A 27,268-nucleotide genomic window follows, 5' to 3' on the forward strand; every position below is an offset into this window, starting at 1 on the left:
CCCGGTCCCTGGAAATCACCATTCTATTTTGTCTTTTATGAATTCGACTTCTCTAGGTACCTTATATAAGTAGACCCATAACAGTATTTTTCCTTATGTCTGGCTTATTTTACTTAGCATAATATCTTCAAGGTTCATCCATGTTGTATCACATGCCAGAATTTCATTCATTTTTAGGGGTGAATAATATTCCATTTTACATATATATACCACATTTTGTTTATTCATTTGTTAATGAACAGTTGGGTTGTTTCTACCTTTTGGCTGTTGTGAACAATGCTTTTTTGAACATTGGCATACAAATATCTGTTGAAGTCAATACTTTGAGTTCTGTTGGTTGTATACCCAGAAATGGAATTGCTGGGTTATATGGTCATTCTATTTCGGATGTTTTGCGAAACTGTCATACCGTTTTCCATAGCAACTGCACTGTTTTACATTTCTAACATCATTGTACAAGGATTCTAATTTTTATATATCGACAACACTTATTTCATTTTTTGGTAATAGCCATCCTAATAGGCGTGAAGTATGTTGAATTTTTTCTTTTTTTTGAGACAGTGTTTCATTCTTGTTGCCCAGGATGAGTACAATGATGTGATCTTGGCCCACTGCAACCTCTGCCTCCCGGGTTCAAGCGATTCTCCTGCCTCAGCCTCCCGAGTAGCTGGGATTACAGGCATGCGCCACCACGCCCATCTAATTTTGTGTTTTTAGTAGAGATAGGGTTTCTCCATGTTGGTCAGGCTGGTCTCGAACTCCCGACCTAAGGTGATCCACCCGCCTCCGCCTCCCAAAGTGCTGGGTTTACAGGCGTGAGCCACTGCACCCTGCCAAGTATGTAGAATTTTAAAATCACCTCCACAATCCAGTTTTAGAACATTTTCATTTCCCCCAAAAGTCACTTCTGCCCATTTGTGGTCAATCCCTGATCCCACCCTCTGCCCCAGGTAATTACCGATCAGCCTTCTTTCTGTTTATTTTTATTTTTTTGAGACAGGATCTCGCTCTGTCACTCTGGCTGGAGTGCCGTGCCGTGAAGTCGGCTCACTGTGGTCTTGATCTCCTGAGCTCAATTGATCCTCTCATCTCACCTCCCAAGTAGCTGGGGCTATAGGTGCGTGCCACCGTGGCTGGCTAATTTTTGTATTTTTTGTAGAGATGGGATCTCATCTTGTTGCCCAGGCAAGTCTCAAACTCCTGGGCTCAAGTGATCTACCTGCCACAGCTTCCCAAAGTGCTGGGACTACAGGTGTGAGCCGCCATGCCCAGCCTGCTTTCTTTCTCTTTAGATTTGCCTTTTCTGGAAATTTCATATAAATTGAATTATACAATATGGGGTCTTTTGTGTGTGGCTTTTCCACTTGATGTAATGTTTTTGAGGTTCATTCATGTAGTAGGTTCATTCAGTAGTTCCTTTTTATTGCTGAGTAGTATTTCATTGTATGGCTATACCACATTTTGTCAGTTTAGTAGTTGATGGACATTTAGATTATGTCCATCTTTTAGCTATTTTGAATAATGCAGTTATGATCAATTATGAATAAATCTTTTGGCAGACATATATTTTCATTTCTCTTGGGTAGATATCTAGGAGTGGAATGGCTGGGTTGTGTGTTACATTTATGTGGAATTATTTCATATAAATGTAACTGGCAAACTGTTTACCAAAGTGATTGTATGATGTTAGATTCCCACTGGCAATGCATGAAGGTTTCATTTTCTCTGTATCCTTGCCAATACTTGGCATTGTCAGTCTTTTTGATGATAACCATCGAAGCAGTTGTATAGTGCTATGTCATTATAGTTTTAATTTGTGTTTCCTCATGACTAATGATGTTGAGCATGTGCTTATTAGCTATTTGCATATCTTTTTTGGTAAAAATGACTGTTTACATCATTTTCCCATTTTTAATTGGGTTGTTTTATTATTGAGTTGTAGGAATTCTTTATACAGCATGTTCTGAATACAAAAGATTTTTCAGATATGTGATTTGCAAATACTTTCTCCTAGTCTGTGGCTTGTCTTTTCATTTTCCTGATGATGTATTTTAAAGAGCTAATCTTTTTAATTTTGAAAAAGTCCAATTTACTACTTTTTAAGTAGATTGTACTTTTTTTTTTTCCTCCAAGACAAGGTCTCACTCTGTCGCCCAGTTTGGAGTGCAGTAGCGTGATCATGGCTCACTGCAGCCTTGACTTCCCTGGGCTCAGATGATTCTCCCACCTCAGCCTCCTGAGTAGCTGAGAATACAGGTGTGTGCCACCATGCCCAGCTAATTTTTCTATTTTTTGTAGAGAAGGGGTTTTGCCATGTTGCCCAGGCTGGTCTTGAACTCCTGGGTTCAGTGAATCTGCCCACTTCTGCCTCCCAAAGTGCCGGGCCTACAAGCATAAGCCACTGCACCTAGCCTTAGGTTCTACTTTTGGTAGTATAACTAAGAAATCTTTATGTAACTCAAGGTCACAAATTTTCTCTCCTTTGTTTTCTTCTAATGGTTTTATAGTTTAGGTTTTGCATTTACATTTTTGGGCTTGGGGTGAAATAAAGTCCCCATTTTTTCCCTTCATATGAATACCCAGTTATCCCAGCACCATTAGTTGAAAGGACTATCCTTTCCTCATTCAATTGCTGTGATACCTTTGTTGAAAATCAGCTGTCCGCAGATGTGGAGGTATGTTTCTAGACTTTCTTGTGTTCCATTGATCAGCTTGTCTGTCTTGATGCCAGTAAAACACTCCCCTGATTTTTGTAGCTTTATTGTAAGTACAGTCATCCCTTGGTTTTCTTGGGGAATTGGTTCCAGGACCCTCATGGATACAAAAATCCTGGGATGCTCGAGTCCCTTATATAAAATGGCATAGTATTTGCATATAACCTGTGCATATCCTCCTGTATACTTTAATCATTTCTAGATTACTTACACCTAATATAATGTAAATGCTATGTAAACAGTTGTTACACTGTATTTTTTATTTGTATTACTTTTGATTGTTGTGTTGTTACTATTTTTTCTTTTTTTCTTTTAATATTTTTGATCTGAGGTTGGTTGAATCTGTGGATGCAGAACCCATGGATATGAGGTCTGACTATTGGAATTGGGTAGTATAAATCCTGGATACTATTTTTTTTTTTTTTCCAAAATTATTTTGGGTATCCTAAGTCCTTTGAATTTCCGCATAGATTTTAGGATAAGCTTGTCAATGTCTACAGAAAAAGCTTGCCAGGATTTTGATAGGGATTTCATTGAATCTATAGGTCAATTCGGGGGAATTCCTATCTTAATGACACTGAGATTCTAATACATGAACATGGAACTTCTCTCCATTTATTTAGATCTTCTCTAGTTGCTCTTTAGCAGTATTTTGTACTTTACACTGTGTAGGCTATTGTAAATGAAATTGTTTTCTTGATTTTACTTTCAGATTGTTTATTGCTAGCATAAACAATTGTAAAATACAATCTTTTTAAATTGTGGTAAAGTTTACATAACAATAAACCTTTTTTTTTTTTTTTTTGGAGACATCGTCTCACTTCCTCACCCAGGCTGGAGTGCAGTGGTGCGATCTTGGCTCACTGCAGCCTCAACCTCCTGGGCTCAGGTGATCCTCCTACCGCAGCCCCCCGAGTAGCTGGGACTACAGGCAGGCACCACTGTGCCTGGCTAATATTCGTATTTTTTGTAGAGACAAGATCTTGTCATGTTGTCCAGGCTAGTGTTGAACTCCTAGACTCAAGCAACCCTCCTGTTCTGGCCTCCCAAAGTGCTGGGATTACAGGCATGAGCTGCTGCACGCAGCCCATTTTAACCATTTTAAAGTGTACAATTCATTGGCATTAAGTACATTCACAATATTATATGACCATTACCACTATCTATACCCAAAACTTTTTCATTGTCTCTAACAAAAACTATGTATTAAACGTTATCTTCTTTTCCCTGCTCCCCCAGCCCTTGGAAACCTCTATTCTATTTTCTGTGTCTATGAATTTGCCTATTCTGGGTACCTTTTCTTTTTCCTTTGGTGTCTGGCTTATTTTACTTAGTATAATGTTTTCAAGGTCTCTTCATATTGTAGCCTGTATTAGAATTTCATTCTTTTTAAGGCCGAGTAATATTCTGTTGTTTATCCATTCATCTGTTGATGGATATTTGGGTTGTCTCTATATTCTTTTGGCTTTTGTGAATAATGCTGTTATGATTGTTGGTGTACAAGGCTGGATGCAGTGGCCCACACCTGTAATCCCAACTCCTGGGAGGCCAGTGTGGGAGTATTGCTTGAGGCCAGAGGTTGAGACCAGCCTGGGCAACTTAGCAAGAATCCATCTCTTCTAAAAAAAAAGTTAGCTGGGCATGGTGGTGTGCAATTGTAGTCCTAGTTACCTGGGAGGCTGAGTTTGAGGCTGCAGTCAGCTATTATTGCACCACTGCACTCCAGCTGGGATGACAGAGTGAGACCCTGTCTCAAAAACAAACAGACAAAAAAGTTGATATGCAAATATCTGTTTTGAGTTCCTGCTTTCAATTCTTTTGGATATATACCTAAGAGTGGAATTGCTTGATTACAGTTGATTATTATGTTGATCTTGTATTCTGCAATTTTAATAAACTTGTTTATTACTCTTAGTTTTTTGAAGATTCTTTAGGATTTTCTTTGTACAGGATCACGTTATCTACAAATGACCATTTTACTTCTTCTTGTCCAATGTATGTGCCTTTAATTTCTTTTCTTTTCGTGTTACACTGTCTAGAACCTCCAGTACAATGTTGAATAGAAGTGGCAACAGTGGTCATCTTTGCCTTGTTTCCAATTTTAGAGGAAAAGTATTCACTCTTTCATCATTAAGTGTAATGTTCACTGATAGTTGGTAGGGCAAATTTCTCCTAATATATCCTTTACAGTGTCTTAGTTTTGGCTGACTAAGGGACTGAATAAAATGGCATGTGTTAGTGAATATCACCTCTTGACATTTATATGTCTCTTAGCTATAAGATTAAAAATCCCTTTCTTTCTTGTAGAATGGAGCAACTCTTATGATACCCTGTAAGTTTCCACTTTGAGTCCTTCAGTTTTTGAATTAGTCAAATTACTCATCTAAATTTGCAGTTCATAGTCTGCCTGTCCATATTAAAGTCTAGGGTGCCTAGATTGTGACCAAAACCGGTGAAGCCTTTGTGTTCTCTGATGCTGTTTTAAAGTTTATTATAATTTTCCCTTCTATGGGGAAAGATTCTGTGCTGTTTTCTCTTAAAGTAAAATATATGTTGTTGTGTGTTTTTAAATAGATGTAGTTTATTTTGTAGTCCAAACCTGTTGTTTCATCTATTCCCATAAGATCCGTAGGCAGCATCCTTCTCCATTTGGATGGGGATGTGAGGTTTATATACCTTGATTGGTAAGCCTGTGTCTGATGTTTTAAGTGCCTTCTCCCTTAAATTGTAAACTCCACAGGACTTAGACCATGTCTTTCTTGTTCACTGTATTGTTAACAGCTGGCAGATAGTAAAGATTTTTAAATGAAAGAGTGATTAAATCAGTTTGTTTTGTGATGCTTGTGTGACGAGAAGTGATTAGTGTAAACTGGCTTTGCTTTAGGGTTTTCATTCTCTAAATTCTTGAAGCATTCTAGAGTAGGGATTGTTGTGTATTTAATTTAAACAGGATTTTTTTCCAGTTTCTTCTTAGTAATTAAGCTATTACCAGGTTTATTATTCTCTTACATATGTGCATTTAAAAGATTTGAAACACATCTCACCTCCTTTACAGTTTGGTAAAGGCTGCCTTGGCCTCCCAAAGTGTTGAGATTACAGGTGTGCACCACTGTGCCCGGCCAGCTGAAGTTTTTGATTCCCAGCCTTATTCTCTGTCTTTGCACCTCAGTGATGCTCCAGTAAGCATCATCTGTTTTTCTCAAACTGCTTGATATAATGGTAACACATGTAGTTTGATAATGAGGATATCTAAAAATGATTATTTCCAGTTCGAATACATCCATTAATCTGCACGCTTAATCCTAAATTTTTTCTTGTCACACTGCCTTCTGAGTTATTATAGTGGCTTATACATTTTATGGTTTCTAGAATCTTTTTGAGTGAGAATCATTGAGAATATTTGTGTTTTTAATCTCTTTATCAAACTGATCTGCTTTTTGTTAATTATTTGGCTGGCTTTTAGTGGATCTTGCACAATTTAATGTGGGCACATAATAAGTTCATAATAAATGTTTCTGATTATTGAGCTGAGCCCCAGTCATGAACCATTGATTTCTAACATATTCTCTCCCTTTAGCAACCCGGTTACCTCTGCCCTTAAATGAATATAACCCCTGATGCCATGACATACATGGAGACTTTAGTATTAATTTTTCAGTTCTTGTTTGTAACACTCTTAGGTAGAGTCTGTGTCAAATGGCACTGATAATTAATCCTTTGAAAAGATCCCAAGGGCTTTCAGGCTCTCTGGCTAGATGTTAACAACAGGAACAGTGAGTAGTATATAGCAACGTGATACTTGACAGTTTTAAAGCAACATTGGTTTTATTTAAGATCATCAGGTTAAACCAGCTAATACTCCTTTAGCTTAAAACCTACTTGTAGTTTTTACTGTTTGGTATACTCTTCTCAGAATTGTTCTTTATATATGTAGCAGAGGCTGCATGTGATGGCTCGCCTCTGTAATCTCAGCACTTTGGGAGGGTGATGCAGGAGGATTGCTTGAGCACAGGAGTTTGAGACCAGCCTAAGCAACATAGTGAGACCCTACCTTTCCAAAAAATTAAAATATTGTCTGGGGGTGGTGGCACATGCCTGTAGTCCCAGCCACTTAGGAAGTTGAGGTGGGAGGATCACCTGAGCAGATGGGTTTGAGGCTGCAGTGAGCTATGATCGTGCCACTGCACTCCAGCCTGGGTGACAGAGTGAGACCTTGTCTCTGATTGATTGATAGGTAGGTAGGTGGGTAGATAGATGATTGATTGATTGATTGATTGATAGATAAATAGCAGAGATCATGACAAGTCTGTATCCCACTTGAATATTAGGAGACTCAGCAGGAGGGCTCTTGGCTTAAAAAGAAGGCAAAGGTAGCCGGGCACGGTGGCTCACACCTGTAATCCCAGTGCTTTCGGAGACTGAGGCGGGCAGATCACGAGGTCAGGAGTTCAAGACCAGCCTGGCCAAGATGGTGAAACCCCATCTCTACTAAAAATACAAAAAATTAGCCAGGTGTGGTGGCGGGCGCCTGTAATCCAAGCTACTGGGGAGGATGAGGTGGAGAATTGCTTGAACCCAGGAGGCGGAGGTTGCAGTGAGCTGAGATCGCACCACTGCACTCCAGCCTGGGCAACAGAGCAAGACTCTGTCTCAAAAAAAAAGAAGGCAAAGATGATAGGTGTTTTGGGACTCACAGTCAGACTCATGAAGCCTTTGTCCCAATCTTGAGAAGAAGGGACCCTTAGGAAGATTGGGACCTTGCCAAGATGTAGCATGTAGCAGAGTATCAAAGAATACTCTTTTTAGAGCACTTAAAAATATGAATTAACTCTTATGGTAGCACTGTGATAAGCAATTGTAGTTTACTAATGGCAAGACCAAATAAAGTGAAATTCAATTAATGTTTGTTAAATGATGTTAAGCATTATACTTAGTGCTTGTCCAAGGCTTCAGAGCTGTAAATGCAAATGGCAAACACTGTATTTTGCTAAGACAGCACCTCAGTTTCTCTGTCTGTAAATATAATCCCAGAGTTACAAGGTCGTAATTAAGAAATTATTTTTTATTTTTGAGACAGGATCTCACTCTGTTGCCCTGGTTGGGGTGCAGTGGTTCAGACACAGCTCACTTCACTACAGCCTCGACCTTCTAGGGCCCAAGTGATTGTTCTGCCTCAGCCTTCCAAAGTGCTGGGATTACAGGCATAAGCTGCTCTACCTGGTCAAAAAATATTCTTCTTGAATATTTAGAGATTAGAACGCAAACGTTTCAAAATATACTTGTTTAGGTTTTCATGTTTCATGCAGTTTCAAAGGAGTAAAGAGAAGTACGGAAAAAAGAAACAAATGAAGTTTATAGTTATATCTTTCCTGCTTAAATATTATGATTTAGTTAATCAAACACAAGGTAAAAAGCTGAACTTGAATTCTTATTCTGTAGTACTTTAACCAAGTGTTTATTTCACAAAATCAAAATATGAGCACTTGGTTTAAGTATTACAGAATAAGAATTCAAGTTCAGTTTTTTACCTGTCTTTGAAATGTTAGTATAACATCTAAATAAAGATGTCTTGCACATAGTTAGAACTGGATTCATAGTGGAAATGAGGAAGAAAGGATCAAGAAATAGCTTTGGAAGGTATCAGAAAGGTCCCAATCATAATGGTAGCTATACTTTGATTGGTGTGGAGGATAAAGATGGCTAATGAGAGTACGTTAGGTACAAAGCACCATTAATGGACAGAAAGAAGAAAAGGTATTAGCAAAATTACATTATTATCCTACAACAACATAATTTTACCTTTGTGTAACTGCTTATATCTTTCAAACCAGTAAAATCCATTATCTTACTTGATACTGAAATAGTTTGAAATGAAGCAGGTGACTTCTTAGTACAACATGTTAATTTTAGAGAAACTAGCTAGTACTGTTTTTTCTAGAAACTCTGATTATATTATAAAGACAAAACCTAGATACTTTACATTGAATTATTTTGTACTTGATTGGTATATTGTTAATATTTTTCAAAGAAATAGCAATTTTGTTGAACTAGAGCCAGGTCTCAATTTTCTATCTGGCTTTCTTTGTAGCACTATACTCCTGTAAAACCATCAATGCTCATTAAGCTGTGGATCACTTTGGCTTTTCTTAACCTGGCTAAAGCAGTGTTATTCACAAGTTTTATTTCAGAGAAGATAGAACTTTGTAAATAACCTGAAGGCACCTTTATAGCTACCCTTCTATTGTCTCTGAGGGTAGGTCACAGGCTGTGATGGGGAAGAAGAAAACATTCCGAGGTTTGAGAAAAAGTGGTGAGAATTTGAATAGTTTTCTGTGGAGTGTGAGCAACTGAATTAATCAGAAATGTGGTAGGATTTCTGAATTAATTAGAAAGTAAAGAATTAAATTTTCTAGTAGTAGCTACATTAAAAGTAAAAAGGAAAAAAGTAAAAGGAAAAAAAAAAAGACAGGCGGATCACGAAGTCAGGAGTTCGAGACCAGCCTGACCAACATGGTGAAACCCCGTCTCTACTAAAAATACAAAAATTAGCCAGGTGTGATGCCACGTGCCTATAACCCAGCTACTCGGGAGGCTGAGGCAGGAGAATCCCTTGAACCCGGGAGGTAGAGGTTGCAGTGAGCCGAGATCGCACCATTGCACTCCAGCCTGGGTGGCAGAGCAAGAATGTCTCAAAAAAAGAAAAAAAAGTAAAAAGAAACAAGTGAAATTGATTTTAATATCTTATACTTAACCCAATAAATTAAAAAGCTATTATTTTAACATATCAATATAAAAATTAAGGTATCTTGCTTTTTAGTTTTGTACTTGAGTCTTTGAAATCTGGTGTATATTGTGTGTTGACAGCATATCTGAATTTGACTAGCCACATTTCAAGTGTTCAACAGCCATATGTGGTTAGTAACTATCTATTGGACAGTGTGAGTCGAAAGTAATTAAAAATAAATTTTGAACTGCATAGACACTGTCATCTATTTACATGAATGTGTGTGTGTGTGTGTGTGTGTGCGTGTGCGTGTGCGTGTTTAGCAATTCTTAGGGTTAAGACAATTCATTTGATAGACCTGGGTTGATGAACTCAATGGAAGTTGATGTGAATAAAAATGAAAATGAGGGCTTGGCATGGTGGTCCATGCCTGTAATCCCAGCACTTTGGGAGGCCAAGGCAGACAGATCACCCAAGGTTGGGAGTTCAAGACCAGCCTGGCCAACATGGTGAAACCCTGTCTCTACTAAAAAAAAATACAAAAATTAGCTAGGCCTGGTGGGAGGCACCTGTAATCCCAGCTACTTGGGAGGCTGAAGCAGGAGAATTGCTTGGGCCTGGGAAGCGGAGGTTGCAAATGAGCCAAGATTGCACCACTACACTCCAGCTTGGGTGACAAAGCAAGACTCTGTCTCAAAAAAAAAAAAAAAAGTGAGATTGAGTTCAAAGGGAAGTCATTGCAAGGAGACAGTGCCAGTACTAAACTTAATACCTCCATCCTGTATAGACACATCCACCTTGTTGAATGGAAAGCTGGCCTCTTACTACCCTTCAGCTACTTTATTTTTTCTGATGACTTGTAATAAATACCGTCTAACTGGAAGTCAGTGTGTTACAATTAGAATGTGAGGATTAGAAGAAACGAATATAGGTAAGACTAGGAAAAAATAATAGGTTAGAGTGATAAAGTAAAAATTTTAAGAATACATGCAATAGTATAAAAATCAAAAGATATAAAAAGATTATATATCAAATACAAAGCTCTTATCCTCTAGCCATCTGATTCCCTTCCTTGGGCGTAACCAGAATAGTTTCTTATGTCCTACTTATCTTTTAGGAGTAGCCAGTGCATTTACAAGTGTATACATACTTTTTTGTCTTTCCTTGAATAAACCAGTAAAATGCTTATATCCTTTTGAAAATATACAAAAGGTAGCATACAGCACACACCATTTTACATATTGCTTCCCACCCCCCGCCTTAATCTATCTTGGAGTTGCTTTGTTGTTTTTAAAGTCTATATAATATTTCATTGTATGGATGTACCATAATTTATGTAACCAGTTTGTTATTGATGGTTATTTAAATTGTTTTCAATATTATGCCCTTACAATCAATACTGTAATGAATATCTTTGGGTATATCTGTTGAACACATATGTGAATTATGTGGAATAAATTCTCATAGGTAGAATTTCTTGTTCAAAAGGTTTTTTTTTTTAAAATTGTATAAATATTGCCAAATGCAACAGAGGTTTTTACCAGTTAACACTTCCAACTAGTAATGTGTGAATACACTTTTTCTTAAATAAAACTGATTCTACAAACCGAGTCTTAGGAGAAAATAAAATTTATAAATAATAAAATTTTTATTGTGCTGTTGACTTGAAGAGGCATAGATAACCCTCTTTTGTCTTGACATGATCATTTTGAGCAACCTCAGAGGAACCCCTAGAGTTGGAGAGGCATAGACTGAAAATGCTGATAACCAGCTCCCTTTATTTTATGTATGAAGAAGAGAGCGCTGAAGGATGAAGCTGTTCCTTCAAGGCCACCCAAAAAAACAGAAAAACATGTACCATAGAACCCTCAGATAGGAATAGGAATGGCTTGGAAATGTAAGCAGAAGTGTTTTGTGCAACAGGTAAACCCCAATTAATTACTTTTTGAGAATCAAACCTTTTTAAAATAACATTTGCTGTTTGATTTTGTTTTAGTAAGCTTCATGGTTAGTGGAGCCTTGGCAGCCTAAGGGATCCTTGGAGTAGAAAAGGGAATTTGGTGGTCAGAGACAAGTAAGGGAGGAAGTCCTGCCTTCATGTTTCTGACATGGTGACGACTGATATGAAGAGCAAAAGGGGCAAAGACTAGCAGAAGAGAATGAGGAGGTGGAGGGGCAAAAGGATCTCAAGTACCTACCCAGTGCCTGGTGCATGGTGGCTGCTCAGTAATGCTAGTTCCTTACTGGTGGAAGTATGGACTGGTCTAACCATTTTGAAGGTTGGTACTAAATCAGATTATGCATTATGTATACCTTGTAACCCAGCAACTTTTTTCCTGTATATATATGTGAAAGAAGTTCTCACACAGGTTCATAAGGGGTCATTCATTTTAGTGTATTTGTTCTTGTGGAAAGTAATTTGTTGTCCATACCCTTTCCCCAGTGATGGGTAAAATGTGATCATAGATTTATACCTCAGTTTGAAGTAATGGTCTAGATATGCACATGGCAGCCTAAGGATCTTAGAGACATAGTGCTGAGTAACAACAGAAAGAAAAGGAATGAGATATTTAACACAGTCGCATTTGTATACATTTTAAAATGTATGTAAGTAAAACATATTACATACTTTACAAGAAAACATGTTAACACATTAAACACATTATAGTGATTGCCTATGTTGTGGATGATAGGAGTGGAATAAAAGAGAATAAGCAAATAAGAGTAAAAATACACAAATGTGAAACTTCATTTCTGTGTTGAGGTGATCTTTAAAGCATCTGTTGGATAATTAGGAGGACACCTACAGATCAGTACCCTGTGTCTCCCATTCTCCCATTGTGGTTACCTTTGGGAGTAAAATTTCTGGTAACGAATTACCATTGGAATATTTTTTGTTGCTAATTTAACTGAAAGTAAATCAGATTCACGGTTGTCAATTTTTTTGCCTTTAAAAGGGGAAAAAAAAAGGAATCCCCTGTCCTTCACTTTTTCTGTTACTGTGTGTTCTGTTGGATTGTTGCTTAAATACAAAATACTAACCTTATGCCTAATTTAGGTACTACGTGTATACCAGCACTACATGATATCATTCTTAGAAGATAATACTTAGTGACATTAATAATTCATTGGGAGACTTCTCCATGTTCTTTTAGATAATTGCCTTTTCTGATTAAAGCTTGGAATACCAATAGTTGGAATAAAGCAGTCACTTCTTTGATCTGGTACCCATTATAAAATTTATGTTATTTATCTTGCTTTTTTTTTTTTTTTACAAGAATCTCTGCTTATGGCAGATAAAAATACTGACTGACTTCCAGAGAGTTCCCTGAGATACCAGGTAAGATCTTGGATAGAATAGAGTGTAGGAAACAAACAGTTCCTATCGTAAGCAATTTTTGTTGCTAGAACAAAATCCTTTTGTAGGTCATGAACTTTTGAGTAGCCGGAGTTTTGAGTTAGCCTCAATTAAGGTTTTTGGTTGTTTTACCACCCAGGCTCCAGATTATCAACTGGAGACAGGAGCTGTGATGGAATTAAAGTAACCGTGGCAACCATTATAATGTAAATGAGCCTTCTTGGGAAGGAAGTTGAGAGCGTGAGCACTTGTTAGGCATTCCTTTATTACTTCTACAACTAGAGCTGAGTAGTATTTTGCTATTTTAAAATCCTGCTCCTTGGACACCATCAAGTCCTGTGTTATTCCAACCTTCTTTTAGTTTTCTGAGAAACTAACACCAAACTAATGTGTATATAAAATACGAAATGAATCTCTGGTGTGCTTATCCTCCTTCATTCACATTAAGACCTCTTCTTCCTTTAATAACATTACCTTTTTCCCACTGCTTCTGGCAATAACACTCAGCACCAAGTCTCTGATAAACAAAGAAGGCCACTTAGGTTTTGAGAGATGTCGTGTGTACCTAGTATACTCTGATGGCCAAGATTTGGCTTATGGTGGAACAAGTGGTGCCAGGGCCACTTCTTAAGCAGCACAAGAGCGGCAAATCTTTGGTCTCAAATCTTAATTTTTTATATTAGTCTTTAAAATTTTTAATTATTTAAAAATTTTTTTCAATAAGTCTTTTGTACTCCTAACCTTTGAATTTCAAGTCATAAGATTGTAAGTTTTAGAGTATTAATGTTGGCTTACTGTTTGTGGATTTAGAGATTGGATGACTGGAGGAGAATAATAAAAGTGAAACTGAAGTAATTACCAAAGTGAGGTTGAGTTCTAAGTTAAGTACTGTACTTGTTTACTACCCCACAATGAGTCCAGTGATTTTAACAACAAGGCTTGTAAGGAGAAGCTCAAGGTTAACTATTGTTATGATGTTGGTGCTAGGAAAATAACTTCCCTCAACCTCAGTTTTTCTCTTTGTAAAGGAAGAGTGAAAACGACGACTCACTCTGTTGTGGGGAAATATTTACAAAAGGAAATAAAATTTAACTAGTAGTATGGTCAAGAATGTCAGCTGAGGTTGGCCAGGCAAGGTAGCTCACATCTGTAATTCCAGTGCTTTGGGAGGTTGAGGCAGGCAGATCATCTGAGGTCAGGAGTTCAAGGCCAGCCTGGCCAACATGGTGAAACCCTGTCTTTGCTAAAAATACAAAACTAGCTGGGCATGGTGGCATGTGCCTGTAATCCCAGCTACTTGGGAGACTGAGGCAGGAGAATCGCTTGAACCCAGGAGGCGGAGGTTGCAGTGAGCCGAGATCATGCCTTTGCCCTCCAGCCTGGGCAACGTGAGTGAAACTCCGTCTCAAAAAAAAAAAAAAAAAAGCGATATAAGACAAATTCTGAATTTTAAGGTAATGTGCCTTAGTTATGCCTGCTTAGCTTGTGCCAGTTAAGGCTTTTTACTTTGATTTTAAGTTTCCTTCCTCCTACTTCATCCTTTTGTTGAGTTGTCATTCAGATCACAACAGATACTCTTGTATAACTGTCTTTGTTGGCCTAGTCTTCAGCAGGTAGGTTGATCTTGGACTTCAAATATTTGAGCATTTATTATATGCAAAGCTTGGAACTGGGTGCATAGGGAATAAATATAAAATGTATACAAGTGTGATTCCTGCCCTTCAATATACAATCATTCAAATACTTGTAGACAGTTCTGCTCTTACTTTTCCTACCCCAGATAGTCTCTTCTCTATGGAAATCATTCCTGCTTCTCTTTATCATTCTTCATATGATGTAGTCGTCCAGGCCATTACTACATCCTGGCTATCAGCATCACTTGTAAGAGGTCATATTTCAAATTATAATTCCCAGGGTGTTGCTTGACCTGTTTCGATTTTCTTCCTTGTTCAGGTCACTGTACTGTTATTTTATTACCTATGAATTTGTATTAACTTTTAAGCTGTCAGTTCAGGACAAAGGCCCACCTTGAGCTTACAGTCAATTGAACTCTCATCAACACATATTAAAATTGGTTTCAATTTTTTTTTTTTTTTTTTTTTTTTTTGAGACGGAGTCTTGCCCTGTCACCCAGGCTGGAGTGCAGTGGCACGATCTCAGCTCACCGCAACCTCCGCCTCCTGGGTTCAAGCGATTCTCCTGCCTCGGCCTCCCGAGTAGCTGGGATTACAGGCGTACGCCACCACCCTCGGCTAATTTTTTGTATCTTTAGTAGAGACAGTGTTTCACGATGTTGGCCAAGCTGGTCTCGAACTCCTGACCTTAAGTGATCCACCCACCTCGGCCTCCCAAAGTGCTGGGATTACAGGTGTGAGCCACTGTACCTGGCCTGAAATGGATTTCTTATTCGCTGTATACTTCTAAAAAAATAAATGCATGTATATTTACCCTTGATAAATTTTATTTTGTATTTTCAGCACATTGTTTCTATATGTTCAGATATTTGATCTTTTATAATCTTTAATGGTATCTTTTATATCTTTAATGGTATTATTTAATCTTTATAGATAGGTTTAGATCACCAGAAAATTTATAAGCTACCATTTAAATCTTCACAATATTGATAAACATCTACTAAGATAAGGCCAAATAGAGAGTTCTGTGGCAACTGTTAGTTACTTCTGTCCAGATTTACATTAACAATTGATTAATAATCTTAGAATGGTTGTTCAACCAATTGTAAATCTATCACTTAACTAGCATAAGAAAGTTAATCTTGATTTCAGCAATATGTATTGGACCTACTTTATGTTATTTCTCTGATTTCTTAGTCTAATACTTTTGTCAAAAGTAAAATGAGGTTAGCATGATTGTTTTTCTTGGTGAACCCCATTGTGACTTACCGTGTTCTCTGTACCCCTTCCCTACCCCACCATAGGCTAACATAGGAAATCTTTGTTAAACCCTTAATCTGTGATTTCAAGTCTCTTTTTTTCCTTTGAAATTGAGAAAATTAAAATTGAACTTTATTGTTTCTAGTCTTCTAGCTTCTCTTCCATTTTTCATGAGAGATCATGGAGATCTTAGGCTGTAATTTATCTGGTTCTAGATATTTGCATTTACTAAAAGCTACTGGGTGCTCTCTTATTATCTTTTCTCCTATTTCAGGCTTCAGTTTCCTCTTAACCATTTGCATTCTCTTTTCAGTATGGAAAGTTACTCTGGATAAAGAAAATGCAAGCAAAATAAAAGTTGAATAAGTTCTATTTTCTGTATTATTTTTTAACATGGTAGAAGGGCCTGTCTCATATTTTTCATATAACATCACTGAAAAAAGACTATATGTTTGCACTTTTCATAAACTTATATTGATATTCTGTTAGGTGCCAGGCACTGCATTAGATTCTTGGGCTCCAAATATAAATAAGATATGGTCTCTGTTCTCAAGGAGGTCACAGTATAATTGGAGAGATACATATTTATATAAATATTTACTGTATAGCAAGAGCCGCTGGCCAGGATCAGAAAACACACTTTGAGGGTTAGAAAAATAAGACAGGAATTTATGCTGAATGAGGTGGCGAAATGTACATTTTCAATAAGCTATAGGAGGAGTCATGAATATTTATGAAAGGAGAAACATGTACATGCACAGTTGAGCTTCTTACCCCTTTATGGGTTGCATATACAGAGAAAAGGTATTAGCATGGTCCATGGGTGGAGTTTTTGAGCCTCTGGCCTCAAAAGGTGAAGCAGAGGACATGAAAAGCCTCACTGCGCGTCCTCTGTAGACTGGCCAGAACCACTCCGTGGTTGGTGGTCTCCTATTAGGAAGGAATGCTGGTTGGTGGTTGTGAGGAAACCACAAAAAAGAGGGGCAATGTCAGGAGGTTGGTTTATATTAGCAGTGGAGCAAGTAAAAAGGCTGGTTTCTGTTTAACCCTTAGGAAAGAAGCCTAATGGTGGGCAGCAAGGGATGGGTATAATGACGTGTATCTGACCTTTCACCTGGTCATGGCTGGGAACTCAGATTTCAAGGTTTCTCTGGGGTCTCCTTGGCCAAGAGATGGTCACTTCAGTCAGTTGGCGGGCTTAGAATTTTATTTCTCAGGAGGAACAACATTCCTTTTTATGAAGAATAACATATAATAAGTTGACATGAAAACGGAGGGTAAAGGCTGACCTGATGTGTTTAGAAATCTTAAAATAATCCAGGATGGTTGGAATATGGAATAGGAGTCCCAAGAAATGAGGCTGGAGGTGGGACCATAACAGAAAGGGCCTTATATTCTTTGTTAGAATTTGGACTCCAGGAGGCACAGGAGTATCACTGAATCGTTTTAAGCTGGGGTGTGATCAAAACCAAGTCTGTCTAGTCCTTCCTTATGACATACTATATAACTAAGTTTAGTCTAAGTTATGTTGTGGTAACAAATAGTCCCCATATTTTAGTGGCTTACAATAACAAGGATTTATTTTTTGCTCATACTACATGTCCATTATGTAGCTTTGTTCCAAGACTTAGGCTAGATGCTCCTATCTGAGACATTTTCTCTTGTATTAGAGAGAAATAAGGCATGGTATAACCACACCATTGCTCTGAAAGTTTCTGTTCAGAAGTGGGACATGTCATTTCCTCTTACTTCACAGCGTCACTGGCTAAAGCAAGTCACGTGGCCAAACTTGATATCAACTGGACCGGTTGTCTAATTCTCCACCAGGAAGGAGCAGTGATTTTTGAATAATAATGGCATCTATTTACATGTGTCAAATTTTATTTCTTTGCTTTCCGGGATTACCTGGGAGCATCTGGTGACTGTGTTCCCAGTGACTTGAAGTAGCTTGAGGGAATAAAGCTAGTTGTAGGCAGAGAAATGAGAGACAAGAAAATGTCCTGGCAGCTTTAGTTTGTTTCTCTTCTCCCTGGGGCTGTCCTGGTTCCTAAAATTTTCCTTTGCGTCTGTAAGCTAATAGGAGAGTGTCATGATCAGATGTGCATTTTAGCAAGATTACTTCAGATGCAATATGGAGAAGGGGAAGAATGCATTCGAGTAAAAGCAGGAAGAACAGTTAGTGCCTTGTGTAGAAAGAATGATTAGTAAACTGTTTCTGATATAGAAGGACAAACTAAGGGCCTGGAAATAGAAATGTAGGATTCTTTTAGAGTTACCTCAGAGTCCTGGCTATTGTGGGGAGAAATAAAAGAGAAGGAAGAGAATTATGTCCAGGTAAGGCATTTGAGTGGATGCTGGTGCCATTCACCAACGTAAGGGGTAAAACAGGTCAGAGGAGAAGATATTTTATTTTATTTTTATTTTTATTTTTTTGAGACGGAGTCGTGCTCTGTCGCCTAGGCTGGAGTGCAGTGGCGCCATCTCAGCTCACTGCAAGCTCCACCTCCCGGGTTCATGCCATTCTCCTGCTTCAGCCTCCTGAGTAGCTGGGACTACAGGCACCCGCCACCATGCCTGGCTAATTTTTGGTATTTTTAGTAGAGATGGGATTTCACCGCGTTAGCCAGGATGGTCTCGATCTCCTGACCTTGTGATCCACCCGCCTCAGCCTCCCGAAGTGCTGGGATTACAGGTGTAAGCCACCGTGCCTGGCCAGGAGAAGATATTTTAGACGTTGAGTTTGAAGTATCTGTGGAACATCTAAGTGGAAATGACTAGTAGGCAAATTGGATAAACTGGTATCGAGCTCACGGGATGTAAAGAGTGTTATTAAAATGATGGTTCATGGAATGTAAGGATAAGAAATCATGCATAAGAAGGAAAGGAGAAAAGGAGATGACCGAGAGATTGAAGTAAAAGAATTAGTGAGCTAAAGTCTGTGAAATTATGGTAGAGAAAATTAAACAAGCAAGCTAAAAAGAAGTCAGAGAACAGGATACCCAAATTAGCCATTATGGAGGTGGAACAGTTTCTAGTGGTGATAAGGTCTGGAGTAACCTTGGTTGTGCTTAGCTGAGTTAGAATGGAGCAGAACGTCATTGGAGATGACATCAAGGAACTCGAAGGCTAAGGTCTTTATGGGCTACCCACGTGGATTGTTGCTTGTTCAGTGTGACAGAGACTCCTAGTTGTCTACTCAATATTCAGTTTCTACTTCTTCCTTATTAGCAGAACGCTAGGCAATATGCATTGGAAAAACTATACATAGAATTAAATTCAACTGCATGTAACAGTAACCCCCAATAACAATGCCTTATATTGTATATGGGTTTATTTTTATTAAAAAATCAGCTTCGTTTTACATCTTTTACAGAATTTATGGTATTTATTAGATTCCAACTTGAGCAAGTTATATACATGATTTATTAAATCTGGTCAATTGTAATCCAGAATGTATGTACTGTGTTTTATTTATAAAGAAATATAGAGATAAACATTTACAAGATTGGTATGATGGCTTCTCCACAGGGATTAGAGACCCAGACTCCTGTCATTTTTCTTTCCATTGTTCCTAGTATGCTGCTTCCATCATTAGGGATGCTTTCATGGCTTAAGATGACTGCTGGAGCTCAGGGCATTATTTCAATATTATATGAAGCAAGAAGGAGGAAGGGGGAAAAGGCAAAAAGGGCATCCCAGAAGCCCCACCCAACAACTTCTGCTTACATTTCATCTGATAAACTCAGGTTGATGGTGGGATTTAGGATGACTAGAATCTGAGAGAAGAATTTGATAGATGGCAGTAACTAGGGAAAGAGATGAGAGAGTTGAATGGCATGACCTTAAAGGGGCTGCTTTTTTATAAGAGAGTGAAGAAGTAGTATTCTGGCAGAGTGTGGCAAGTGCAGAGGTTCTGAGGGGGTGTGTGTGGGTGAAGGAAGTTTATCAGACATTTTTCAGGAGTTAGCAAGGAGGCACGTGCAGCTGGAGTAGAGTAATAAGCAAGGGGGGGAGTTGTGGAGATAAGGCTGGCAGGTAACGAGCCAGTGTCGTGTATGGTGTTAATAGGTCATATTCAGGATTATGCTTTAACTTTTGCTTTAAATCAGATAGAAAACCATTGGAAGGTTTTGAGCAAAGAATGACAGGATCATATTTAAATTTTGAAAAGATCGCTCTGGCTGTAGGGTTGAGAATAGACTGAAGGGGTCAGGAGACCAGTTAGGAGGTTACTGCAATAACTAGAGAAGAGACGATAGTAGTTTGGAGCAGATAATAGCGGTGAAGATGACAGAAGTGGCCAGATTCTGTATATATCTTAGTAGAGTGAGAAAGATACGCTAATATATTTGATGAGTGTTTGAAAGAGAAAAGTTTTGGATGACTTCAAAGTCTTTGTCCAGAACAACTGTAAGTACAAAAGCAATAGGGAGAAGTTGTCCAAAATGAGGATAACTGTATTGGTACAGTGACCTTTTGTAGGTGTAGTCAGTGTCTTCTTGTTTTAGTATATTCCTGTTTCTTGTCTCTTTTTCTTTCTTCTCAGTGCACATTTAACTAGTTTTCAATACATTCACTATTTTGCTCAGCCAACGAATGACTGTTAACAATTACAAAGTTGTTTCAGCCTTTATCGGTTAGGCTTCTTTGGTTGCAAAACAAACCAAAATTGACTTTGTTCAGTTGACTTAAGCAAAAAAGGTAGTAGATGGATGAGAAGGAGGGAGTGGAAAGGAGAATGGAGGTAAGTCACAGAATAAGGAAATGCTAAAGAATTACACCTTGGGGCTGGGCGTGGTGGCTCATGCCTGTAATCCCAGTTACTCTGGAGGCTGAGTCAGGAGAATGGCTTGAACCCAGGAGGCAGAGAGGTTGCAGTGGGCTGAGATCTCGCAATTGCACTCCAGCCTGGGCAACAAGGGTGAAACTCCGTCCCCGGCCAAAAAAAAAAATTACACCTCGGGAGAACCCTGAACTAAACTATCTCACTGAGATCTAGGTAGCATAATGGACATGATGGTTTTTATCAGGATAATGTCATCTGGACAAATCACTCATATCATTGAGTATCTAATTTGATAATGGTAGTGAGCTAGATACTGGGGGCGGGGAATAGGAGGGGCAATCCAAAGCTGAATAAAATATAGTACATACCTTTGGAGGGTTATAATAGAGTAGAATTAATAAATCATGTCTATCACTTATTCAAATTAGAACATAATACATACCATAAATGCTACAAAAGATATTAAACAAAGATGATTAGATGATTTTATATGACTAACCATAGCAATATTTAACATTTTAGATACAAATAGATTTTAAAGGAAAGATAAGAAAATGTCAGATAAATTTTTTTTTTGCCCACTAAACGCAAAATATTTATGTTGTGGAGACACAGTAAATTATGATACATTCATAGAGCGTAATACTAAGCAGCCATCAGAAATGATGTTGCACAAGTATGCCTAATGAGAAGGGGAAATGATCATTTTGTTTTAAGTGGAAACAAAAAACAGATTATGAAATCACGCAAATAGAAAATCTGAAATTTAACATGAGTGGGGGGTGTGTATGTATGAGAGAGAGAGTAGAACACCCTCCAAGTTATTGAGTTCACTCAAGAGATGTGTGTGTGTGTGTGTGTGTGTGTCTGTGTACACCCTCCAATTTGTTGAGTTCACTCAAGCCTTGTTAGGTATTTTTTTTGAGACAGTTTCACTCTTGTCACCCAGGCTGGAGTGCAGTGGCGTGATCTCAGCTCACTGCAAACTCCACCTCCCAGGTTCAAGCAAGTCGCCTGCCTCAGCCTCCCTAGTAGCTGGGATTACAGGTGCCTGCCACCATGCCTGGCTAAGTTTTGTATTTTTAGTAGAGACAGGGTTTCTCCATGTTGTCCAAGCTGGTCTCGAACTCCTGACCTCAAGTGATCCGCCCACCTTGGCCTCCCAAGGTGCTGGGATTACAAGCGTGAGCCACCATGCCTGGCCCCAAGTCTTATTAGATTTGAATGTTAGTGTGAATAGTATATTGGAGGTGGAGGTGAGGCTAGTATTGAAAGTGAAGAGAGAATAGTCAGGCTATTGTAATTATCTAAGTAAGAGAGGATAAGGGCCTGACCCTAAGATAGGAAGTAGAAAAGAGAGAATCTTGTGGGAGAGATGTTAAGATGATGGAATTGATAGAATTTGGTGACTGACTTCTGTATGTGTGTGGGAGTGGATGCTCTGTGTGATAACAGAGAAGGATGAGTTTCTAGTCTTATATGATTGGATAAATGGTCATACTCCTATTTATTTAACAGTACCTATAAAATGGGAGTAGAAAGCTCTGCAAATGGCATAGGATCTGTTGTAAGAAAAAGGAGGATGAGGGGAAATATTGAGAGAGAGCGAGGAAAGTGAGGAATTTCTTTTGAAGACTTTTTGGACAAACTTGCTATTTTAGTTCACTCCCTTTTTACTCCTAGTTCTACTAGGAGTAAACGTAGTAGTTTAAACTAGTAATTAGTAATTTAGTAAATTTAAACTGATAATTTCCAAGTCTGAATTTTAATAGTCATGACTGATTTTTAAGCCTCTGTGTTATCTTGAGGATCTTGTTTTTACCAGTTATACCTTAAAGAAGCTCAGCTTTGAAAGAGCTTTGTGACATAACCAGGTTTTGGAAAGATCAAGGTATGAAAATGCTGTAACTTTGAAGGCAGCATTAGGGAGTCTGTTTGTACTTTCTTTTTTTGTTTTTGTTTTTTGAGACGGAGTCTTGCTCTGTTGCCCAGGCTGGAGTGCAGTGGCATGATCTCGGCTCATCACAACCTCCACCTCCCAGATTCAAGTGATTCTCCTGCCTCAACCTCCTGAGTAGCTGGGACTACAGGCACGGGCCACCATACCTGACTAATTTTTGTATTTTTTTAGTAGAGATGAGGTTTCACTATGTTGGCCAGGCCGGTCTAAGTCCAGATCCTGACCTTAGGATCCACCTGCCTCAGCCTCCCAAAGTGTTGGGATTATAGGCATGAGCCACTGCACCCGGCCGCGTGTGCTTTCTTGGAAACAACATTAATGCTGTGGTTGAATCTTTCCTTTGTCTAAACAAACCAAAAGTAAGACTTGAAGGCTGCTTGGTGGGCTGAATTTCTCTTTTGGTAGAATGTTTTAGCTTTTTGGAAATAAATAGACATCTTTACTTTTTAAAAATAACTTTATTGAGATATAATTTCATACTACAAAGTTCACTCATTTAAAGCATACAATTCAGTGAGTGATTTTTTTCATATTTACAGAGTGTATAACCATTACTGTAATTTAATTTTGGAACATTTTCTTCATCCCAGAAAGAAACCTTGTAGTAATCATTCCCTAGGCAACCACGAATCTATTTTCTCTCTCTGGACATTTCATATAATTTGCCTATTCTGGACATTTCATATAATTTGCCTATTCTGGACATTTCATATAAATGGGATCATAACCATATGTGTAGACCTTTTGGCTTTCAAAGTTTCTTTTTTTCCTAAATGATTCCTGGGTTTTTTTTTTTACTTACTCTATTGCGCAGTCTGAAGTGTGGTGGCATGATGATGGCCCAGTGCAGCCTCAACCTCCCAGGCTCAAGCCATCCTCCCACATCAGCCTACTGAGTCCTACTGGGAGCACCATGGTGTGCACCACCACGCCTAATTTTTTTTTTTTTTTTTTTTTTTTTGAGACAGAGTCTTGCTCTATTGGCCAGGTTGGAGTGTAGTGGCGCAATTTCAGCTCACTGCAACCTCCGCCTCCTGGGTTCAAGTGATTCTCCTGCCTCAGCCCCCCAGGTAGCTGGGATTACAGGCACGCATCACCATGCCCGGCTAATTTTTTTTTATTTTGAGTAGAGACGGGGTTTCACCATGCTAACCAGGCTGGTCTTGAACTCCTGGGCTTGTGATTAACCCACCTCAACCTCTCAAAATGTTGGGATTATAGGCGTGAGCCGCTGCACCTGTTTTTTTTTTGTTTTTTTTTTTAATAGAGATGGGGGTCCCACTATGTTGCCTAGGCTTGTCTTGAACTCCTAGGCTCAAGTGGCCCTACTGCCTCAGCCTCTCAAAGTGTAGCCACCATGTCCAGCCCTAAATGAGTTCTTTTTGTGTTCCATAATTTTTAGAGTTCACCTTAAATTTTACAGTGTCTATAGATTGATAAATTTGCTTGATACTTAATTCATGCTTATATCCTTCTTATTAAATGCATAATATATGTCAAATAAATAATTTTTAATGGATTTTTTATGGACATTAAAATATCTTCTTTATTGATATTGTTCCAGTGTCTGACTTTCATTTATAATTTCTTATTACCATTTTTGCTCCTATCTACTACTCACTTTCTAGCTAAAGTGTTTATACTTACAGTAGGCCGGGCGCGGTGGCTCAAGCCTGTAATCCCAGCACTTTGGGAGGCCAAGGCGGGCGGATCACGAGGTCAGGAGATCGAGACCATCCTGGCTAACACGGTGAAACCCCGTCTCTACTAAAAATACAAAAAAATTAGCCGGGCATGTTGGCGGGCGCCTGTAGTCCCAGCTACTCGGGAGGCTGAGGCAGGAGAATGGCGTGAACCCGGGAGGCGGAGCTTGCAGTGGGCCGAGATCGCGCCACTGCACTCCAGCCTGGGGGACAGAGAAAGACTCCGCCTCAAAAAAAAAAAAAAAAAAAAAAAAAAAAAAAAAAGTGTTTATACTTACAGTAATGGAAAGTTTTTGACTCAGGCCTTCCTTATTCCTGCAGATTATTTAATTTTACAGTGTTTGGTAGAAGCAAGGTCAAAAGTTTACTGAAAAGAAAAGCCCATTAGGAGACTATTAGGTATATCTTAATATTTCCTTTCTCAGTTCCTTTAGATCCTTCCTCATTGTATTATCTGGGTCACACTGGTTGAGGGATTCTACCTTCCTAATGTAATGTCAATTGTGTTTAGAACTGCTTTGACATACATACCTGCTTGATCGGTGTCCTCTTCCATTAGTCACCAGAGTACAGAGATACTCAGTTCCAATGGTAAAAATAGTATACATTCCTTTAGTTAGAATCTTCTTAGTGCAAATAACCTTGGACCTATGAGTCCTGTCCATGATAAAAGGCAGAACATTTTTCACTTTTTTCTTTGAGTTTCTCTTCCTGTGACCTCCCCTCCTTGTTATATGTTTTACATTTGACAAAGGGGGAAAGAACACTCAAGATTCCTAGTCATATGCCAGATAAATATATAATAGACATTATTTTAAATCTATAGCTGAGCTTGTGAAAAAGTAAGGAAAATCCTTAGGGGCAAAAAAATGATGAGGGCATTGAAAATCAGTGTTAAGTACATAAGCTAAAGCTACGGCTGCTCTGGGTGACTAAGAGACTTAGTTTTAACAACCACATGGGAATAAGAGACTTTTTTACTCCCCTGCAGAAAGCTAAGTTCCTCAAAGGGTTTCCACATTACTGAAAAGATGATTTAGAAAAAACATTTGCCCCATGGCATAGAGAGATGTCAAGGAAGTTTGTCCACTCTGTGTGGGCTTTAGGTGAGAAAGGTTTCTCTGAGAATTTGTTACCTGGGCTTGTCTTCACATAGGTTCAGTTTAGAATGTTCCTCTTTTTCTGCAGTCCAGGAAACCCAAAGCCAAGAAATTAACATATAAAGTAGTCTTGAATCTGCAACAGTCCTATGGCATCAGGCTGAAGCAAGTGCAAAACTTCTCTATAGGGATATCCTCAATCTAGGCCACACCAAATCTCACAGCTAAAGGTGCTCTAAAAAAAAAAGTTTTGGCCGGGCGCGGTGGCTCATGCCTGTAATCCCAGCACTTTGGGAGTCCGAGGCGGGCGGATCACGAGGTCAGGAGATCGAGACCATCCTGGCTAACACGGTGAAACCCCGTCTCTACTAAAAATACAAAAAATTAGCCGAGCGTGGTGGTGAGCGCCTGTAGTCCCAGCTACTTGGGAGGCTAAGGCAGAAGAATGGCGTGAACCCAGGAGGTGGAGCTTGCAGTGAGCCGAGATGGTGCCACTGCACTCCAGCCTGGGCAACAGAGCGAGACTCTGTCTCCAAAAAAAAAATGAAGAGTTTTAAAATAGACCTTCAAAAAATATAGTCACTGAAACTTAAAATTTGGTGGACAACATCAGCGGTAGAATGGATACATTATGGTATATTCATACAACGGAATGCTATTAAGCAATGGAAATGAATAAATTGCTGCTATGCATAAGATCATGGCTGAATACCGATAATGTTGAAGGAAGAAAGCCAGATGTAAAATAATATATGCTATGTAATTTTATTTATATAAAGCTAAAAACTTGGGTGTGGGTAACTTGGATTTTTGTCCTGGGTGATGGTTACATGGCTGTTTCACTCTGTTATAATTCATTGAATTTATAATTTGTGTACTTCCTCCATTTAATAGAAAGCAGATAAGGAAAATGTAATAAATGTCACAGAAAAGATAGGATAAATAGAAAGCGTAATAAAAGATGGTAGAGATAAATCCAAATGCATCAGTAATCATACTGAATGTAAATGAATTACACTTATTGAAACAAAGACAGATCGTCTGTTGTAGCATGTTTTCAAGATGGCTGATGTTAGTTCCTTCCCTCCACATGTGCACCACCCCCATCTAGTGGTGGACTTTATTCCTCTGTTCATACCAAATATGGGCTGGCCTTAGTGACTTGTTTGGTGAAATGTGGCAGAGATAACATTCTGGGACTTTCAAGGACAGGTCATGAAAAGTTTTGCAGCTTCCATCTAGGCCTCTTTGAACATTCTCTTTTGGATTGCCGTGCTATGGAACATTTAGTCTGGGAACCTAGCTGCCATGCTGTGAGGTGTCCAAGCCAGATGGAGAGGCTCAGCTGAGCTCCTAGCCAACAGGTAGCATCACCTTTCAGCTATGTGAGTGAGTAAAGGAATCATCTTGGACATTCCAGTTCCAGTAGGCATCATATGGAGAAAAGCCCAGGCCCTAGGCATATGGCTCCCAGTCTAGTTATCCTCAATCAATGGAGCCACCTTACCTGAGGCCCCAGATGTTATAGAGCAGACACGAGCTGTTCCTGCTATACCCTGTCTGAATCAGAATTGTGAGTATAATAAAATGGTTGTAGTTTATGCCACTAAGCTTTAGGGTAGTTTGTAGTGATAGATAACTGAAACCAAATTTGGTACCTTGAAATGAGGTGCTGCCAAAACCTACAGTTTGCATTGGCTTTGGAATTTGGTGAGGGTTGAAGATGGAGGGACCTTGAGAAGACAGTGAAGCCTTGAAACACAGTGAGAAAAGTGTTATTGGAGGCTGGGAAAAGAGTGAACCTTTGTTATACAGTGATATAAGGTTTATTGGTACTGCCACATGTGGTTACATAGACCATAGAAAATATATCTAATGACTTCAGTATATCTAAGGAGATTTCTAGGCAGAATTTTGAAAAAATGTTGCCTAGTTTTTTCTAAGTATGATAAGGTACAAATTGATAAATGAACTAAAAAATGAACTACTAAGTTTTAAAACAGAACTTAGAGGAAATATTTCTAACCCA

At 38.7% G+C, this 27,268-nt stretch overlaps 1 protein-coding gene and 1 long non-coding RNA gene across 6 annotated transcripts in view; both read left to right on the forward strand.

Moving 5' to 3' along the window:
* AHCYL2 (adenosylhomocysteinase like 2) overlaps nucleotides 1-27,268 on the forward strand; it is a 207,938-nt gene that overhangs the window by 20,073 nt on the left and 160,597 nt on the right. The window lies entirely within an intron of this gene.
* LOC129484993 (uncharacterized) overlaps nucleotides 8,191-27,268 on the forward strand; it is a 73,949-nt gene continuing 54,871 nt past the window's right edge. Inside the window, exon 1 of the long non-coding RNA XR_008658586.2 lies at nucleotides 8,191-26,812. This is a non-coding gene — a long non-coding RNA (uncharacterized lncRNA). The remainder of the gene's footprint in view (nucleotides 26,813-27,268) is intronic.

The sequence above is a fragment of the Symphalangus syndactylus genome, chromosome 6, assembly GCF_028878055.3.
Source record: "Symphalangus syndactylus isolate Jambi chromosome 6, NHGRI_mSymSyn1-v2.1_pri, whole genome shotgun sequence".
NCBI classification, from domain to species: Eukaryota; Metazoa; Chordata; class Mammalia; order Primates; family Hylobatidae; genus Symphalangus; species Symphalangus syndactylus.